The 5,644-nt window shown below is 57.1% G+C and overlaps 1 protein-coding gene across 1 annotated transcript in view; it reads left to right on the forward strand.

Moving 5' to 3' along the window:
* Window positions 1-4,003: 4,003 nt before the first annotated feature.
* Window positions 4,004-5,644, forward strand: part of CELF5 (CUGBP Elav-like family member 5) — an 11,978-nt gene continuing 10,337 nt past the window's right edge. Inside the window, exon 1 of the mRNA XM_026038753.1 lies at window positions 4,004-4,049. The gene's annotated coding sequence lies outside the window, so the exon portion shown is untranslated. The remainder of the gene's footprint in view (window positions 4,050-5,644) is intronic.

Genomic DNA, 5,644 nt, shown 5'->3' on the forward strand with positions numbered 1-5,644 from the left:
GGCCTGCGCGCCGCGCCGGCACCGGCGCCGTTGACAAAGGCTCCGCGGTGCAGCCCGGCGCGCGGCCGCGGCTCGGAGCGGAGCMGGAGCCCGCGGGCAGGGCCAGCCGCGGGCCTCGCACCTCCTCCCACGCTCAGCTATAGCGGTGCGTGGTAAAATCCGCGTAACAAAGAGTATGAGCCGCAAATCTGCTCTCTCCAGTGGCCTGCGGGAGAGAGAAGGGGCCTCGCTGAGCCCTCCAGCACAGATGGACCTGCAGGGGATGCTGAAAAGTTTATAGGGCTTCTTTGGCTGTGCTTATTGTTGCCTTGGGAAGGTGCCACGTCCGGGGTGTCAGCGCCCGTCTGGGGAGCAGTGGGCGCCCTTCCCCAGCAGGTGTTGGGGCCTGGGGTCCTGTCGTGGTGGTGACCGCTGCTCCGGCGACGGGGCACCTCACAGGGCCCGTTTGCTGCGAGATGCGGGCCGGTGATCCCAGCAGCGCTCCCGGGCACGCGTGGAGCGAGCCTGGAGGAACCCCGTTCCTGTGGGAATGGTGGGCGGAAGGAGCTGTGATGAGGTCACATGAAGCGCCCACGGGAGGGCCTGGGAGTTGCCTTCAGCCCCGGTGCCTCTGACTTCAGATTTAAGGTTAAAAAGCCCTAAAGTGYCCTAAGGCAAGTCCACCTTCCCCGGCTAAACAGAAGTAGATGGGATGACAGAAGGTTGATTTTATTTCCAAACAAAAGGCCAAAGCTAATCCCAATTTAAAAGGAAAATGCTTCTTGCTGAAGGCCGTGGGATACAGGGTGGTTTGAACCTAACCAAAGAGGGCCTGGCTCCGGGTTTCAGACCCAAACCATCCTGTGCTCCGGTGTCCACGTGTGCGTGGGGCTGAGTCCAGATCTCCTGCAACCAGCCGGGTGTGAAGGCCGTTGGGGAGGAGAAGGGGCCTCGGGCAAGATGCAAGTGCCCGTTTCACTGCGGTCGGTGTGTTAAATGCCAGCTGTGTTTGTGGGGGGAGGTCARGTCAGGCAGCAGGTAGGTTCCAGGAATCTGCCACTCAGGTGTGGAAATTAGAGGGGCCAGCACTGGCATTAGCCAGATCTGTGTGGCATTAACTTGCTGTTAAATGCAGAATTTGAGCTGCAAAATGAGTGTGTTCCTCTGGTTCTGACGTTCTGAGCAGATGCAGGTGTTGGTTAGGACTTGTTGCTGCTCCGTTCCTTCCAGAGACATCCAGGTTGCTCTGGTTGCCACTGCAGAGTTATTTTCACACCTTTGATTTCTTCTGGGCTCCTTGTTTTGTGCAAATGGATGCGAGACCTYATCTGGGGGAGCCCCACTGCCACCTGCACCCGCAGGGCTGGTGGGTGCCCAAGGCTTCAATGACCAAGCCCTTGGTGGAGCCCACGGCGGGCAGCAAACGTGGTCAGGGGACCTGTCCGGGGCTTGCAGACACGTGGYTGATGGTTGGCTTTGCAGACACGCGGGTGGTGGTTGGCTTTGGTAAATCCAAGTGATCATTCACCCATCCTTGCCACAAACGGGGGCCATGGTCTTTCTGGGGCTGCCGTAAGAGCAGATCCAGTTTTGTCTCCCTGCGTTCCCTGACCCGCAGCCGGATCCAGCTGACGGATCACACGCCGCTTCACTTTTTATCCCCCCTTTACTTTCCTAAAACAGGGAAGAGAGACTATCCGAGAAGCAGCACCCAGGGGTCCCCTCGTCACCTGCTGCAGCCTGACGTGGGAGCCGAGCAGCAGCAGGACGGGGTGCACGGGACCTGCCAGGGCAGCAGCGTGGCCTGCAGGCCCAAGGATCTTTCCTAAATCTGATATTTCCATGAGAAGAATGGGGTGGGGAACATTTGAGCAGACTGGGGAGGCTGAGGATGCAGTGAAAATCTTTGGCCTAGATTTGCAGGACGGGGCAGAARGCAGTTTTTCTCGGAGAACTGGCACCCATCCTGCATGGGTTTCCTAGCAGGCCCATAGGAGGGGAAGCAGGAGACTGTGAGGTGCAGAATGAAGCCGGAGGACTGCTGAGAATGAGGACTGGTAGGTGCAGGAGCAAACATCTCCAGCGCACACAGCGCAAAGACAGACGGATGGGTTTTCCAGAGGGCCTTTTCCAAAGGCCCAGCACACCTTGCCTCTTTGGCAGCTTCTGCAGGCTTCTAGATAACGTCCCTTGTATGTGCAGGAGCACTTGGCACCGCTGCGCTGAAGCTCTCGATGGAAGAAATTGCTTATTCTCAAGTCCCGACTCTAGAATTTCATGCCTTGAGTCTCGCTTCAAGCATCTTAGAGCAGGTCTCGTGCGACTCGCCTCTCTCCTGCAAAGCCCAGACCGTTGCAGCAGGTAGGACTGGGGGGCTGCATTTGGGGTGTCGGTGGCCCAGCCTCCAAACCTCCCCGCAGGTGCTTTTCGTGCTTTGCCCCTTTCTAGATATTGCAGTAGTCTGAGAGGGAAGCAAAGGTGCTCTCCTCGCCGCAGAGCTGCTTTTGACACGGGAAGAAAAGCCCTCCTGCATATTTCTTGGCCCCGCCGCATTTGTTCTATTAACTCGTGATTCCTTGTCTGGCCCGGGCGCAGCGTTCAGCTCCAAACCTGGGCGAAACGCTGGTTGCTCGTTTGTTGGTTCTGCTTTTTCCTAGCAGGCCGGCCGTGATTCCTCGGCGGCTGCAGCTCCCTGGAGGAGAAATGCCCCTGAAGGGCAGCGAAGTCGTGCGGCCTCGGCTCGGGCTTGTCCTGGGCTTTGCACGGCCTGCAAAGGCAGCGCCTGGGYCAGGTTGGGGCTGCGAAGCGGGGCGGCCTCTGCCCTGCAGCCCCCGGGTGCCGGAGGAGCCAGGGAGCAGCCGGAGGCTGGRGACGCAGCGCGAGCGGCGCCGGGAGCCGTGTGCCGGGCTGGGAAACGCCGCGGGAAGGGGCCGCGCGCGTTCTCGTGTGTGTCTGCTCCCCAGCGCCGTGCCCAGCCTCATCCCAAAGAGCTCCGGTGGCGCTGCTGCCGGCGCCTCCCCTGGGACATCATTCCACACTCTAATAAATCTCTCTGCTAGGAAATGGCTCTTGATAACCAGCCAGGTTTTTTCCCCTTTTGCTCAATGTTATTCTTAGCACCAGAGCACCCAAAGCCGATCCTCCTTCCTCCTGGGGCTGCCATCGCTCCCTTCCTCCCAAAGCTCCGGTTTAGGCTGAGGCACTGGCTCCGGTCTTGGCCAAGCCCATGGGGCTCTGGCCTCTCCTGCTGCYTGTCTCCTGGTTTCCCCGCCTTGCTGGCTGCGTGGAGCTCTGCTCTCAGCTCCCCTTGTCGTGCAGGAAAGCACTTGTGCCCGTTGTAGGGATGTGCCCCAGAACCCAACTGAACCCATCAGCCTGGATCAAGGGGCTTCTGTATCAGCCTGACATCCCAGACATTTGCTTCTTCCTTATTTATTTTGTCGTCATCGGTGATCCCAGCTGATGGGAGGAATTGCTCCCAGCATTTTCYTTTCTCTCTGTGTTTCGGGCTCTTTCTTGCAAAGGCAGCGTTAGCCGCTTTGCTCTCCTGCTCCCTCTCACCTTGCTAGAGCCTCCTTCAAACCTCCTTTGTTCACTGGAACCCTCTTCAAGGGCTTCAACCAACTTTGGATGGGACCTACAGCTCCCTTGTTGGTTCTTCTTTGTCTTCTTCCCTGGAGCCTGCAGATTTCATAAATAATATCCATGCCTTTCATTAGCAAGCCTTTCCTCTGTCTCTTCTTTATTTATTTATTTATTTTTTACAGGCAATTTACAAAGTTGCTAACCAAAATAAGAATTAAAAAATAAGGYTGCATGCAAGGGCCGTGGTGGGCATTTCCTCCACATCTGAGTGGAAGGGTTGGAATAAATATGTGCTGGAAGAGGCCAGCGCGTGCAGTGTGTGTAGCTGGGTCGCAGGCGGGTAGCAGAGGCAGAGCACCGTTTGGCCTTGCAGATATCCTGATAGCTGCTGTATCCCCGCAGGCTGCGCCTTCCTCACCTACTGCGCCAGGGACTCGGCCATCAAGGCGCAGAGCGCCCTGCACGAGCAGAAGACGCTGCCCGGGGTAAGTGGCGCCCGCGGTGCCCGCAGCCGCGGGCGGCACGGCTGGACAAGAGCTGCCGACACGGATCCCCCCGCGTGCGAAAGAGGGTTGGCGGCTAGAAGAGAGTCCTGCAGAGCTGCTCTCTGCGCCCTGCCAAGGCTGCCCCATGTCCCGCCAGCCAAACCCATGTCCCGCCAGCCAAACTTGCATGACACGAGCTCGCCAGGTCTCTGGAGGTGCTGTAGTGGTGCTCACGCTGCAGAGGTGCCGCGTGGAGCACCAGCTGCTTTCCCTGCAGACGTGCAGAGCTTCGAGGTGCATCAGCCCCTCTGTGGCCTCCGCTCTGCCAAGCGCGCGTTGTGGAGCACGGGGTGCAGAGGGGACAGGCACGTCCCTCTCTGGTGCCTCCTGAGGGGCTCTCCAAGGTCTCTGGTGTGCGGCTCGCTGGTCAAGGCACTGCCCAACACTGGGGTCTGCCGGACGCTCCACTCCATCCTGGGTACTGTGCTGCGTGGGGATGGTTTTAAACAGGCGATGCAAAAATATTAATCCGAGCTTGGGTGATGTGAAGGGTTTTTGTGTTTCGAGAGGCATAGGAAGCTCCTCGGGMACAGGAAGAAGTGTTTGCTGACGGAGCCCTGCAAGCACGGTCGTCTTCAGGCAGCTAAGGAGCTGTGTGCAGGTTCTGACCTTCAGGCTTATCATGGGAATGCACGGTTGTGCTCGCAGCTCCGCGGTTCCTGTTGGCAATAGGTGACTCCATCGCATGCAGCTTTCCGCAAGGAAACTCCCGGCGTGACCAGCACGGTGGGATCCTCTTTAGTTGTCATTTTAGTGGCTGCAGAGAGTAGGTTACTACCAAAATGAAGCTGGTCTCCAGCCTGCAGGACTWGATCTTGATATGAACAGGGCAGGCTGATCGCAGGTAGCTTCAAGCCCTGTTTCCTTTGCTTGGTTTGGTCGTTTAGTGTGTGCAGCAGCAGCCGCTCCTGCGACCCGAGCGATCGCAGAGAACGCCCTGGAGAGGAGGCCCCGGCAGGAGCTCTGAGCAGCTGCTGCTTTCTGCCTTTTGGGAAGGACATCATGGATTTTCTCCTCTGTATGTTCATGTTTAGGCCACCTTATGATGAACTCTGCTGCAAAGCATCCCACCAAGTGTGTAGAGACAGAGCAGATCTTGCCGGAACGGGGCTGCGACGGGCGCTCTGGGGAGCAAGGAGCAGGGGCTAAGCGCCCAGGCTTGCTGAGGGGCTGAACAGCTCACGTACCCAGGCCCTGATAGCGGGGAAGGTGCCCTGCCTCGTGGCCGTGGGGAAGGGGACCTGCGGAGAGATTTTTTTTTTCCTTTTTTTTCTTTTTTTTCCCCTTTTTTCCTTTCCCTTTTTTTCTTTTTTCTTTTTTTTTCTTTTTTCCCTTTTTCCCTTTTTTCCTTTTTTTTTCTTTTTTTCTTTTTTTCTTTTTTCTTTTTTCCTTTTTTCTTTTTTTCCCTTTTTTCTTTTCTTTTCCTTTTCCCTTCCTTCCTTCCTTCCTTCCTTTCCTTCCTTCCTTTCCTTCCTTCCTTTCCTTCCTTCCTTTCCTTCCTTCCTTTCCTTCCTTCCTTTCCTTCCTTCCTTTCC

Source organism: Nothoprocta perdicaria, unplaced genomic scaffold (genome assembly GCF_003342845.1).
Source record: "Nothoprocta perdicaria isolate Ctin4 unplaced genomic scaffold, notPer1 scaffold_218, whole genome shotgun sequence".
Lineage (NCBI taxonomy): Eukaryota > Metazoa > Chordata > Aves > Tinamiformes > Tinamidae > Nothoprocta > Nothoprocta perdicaria.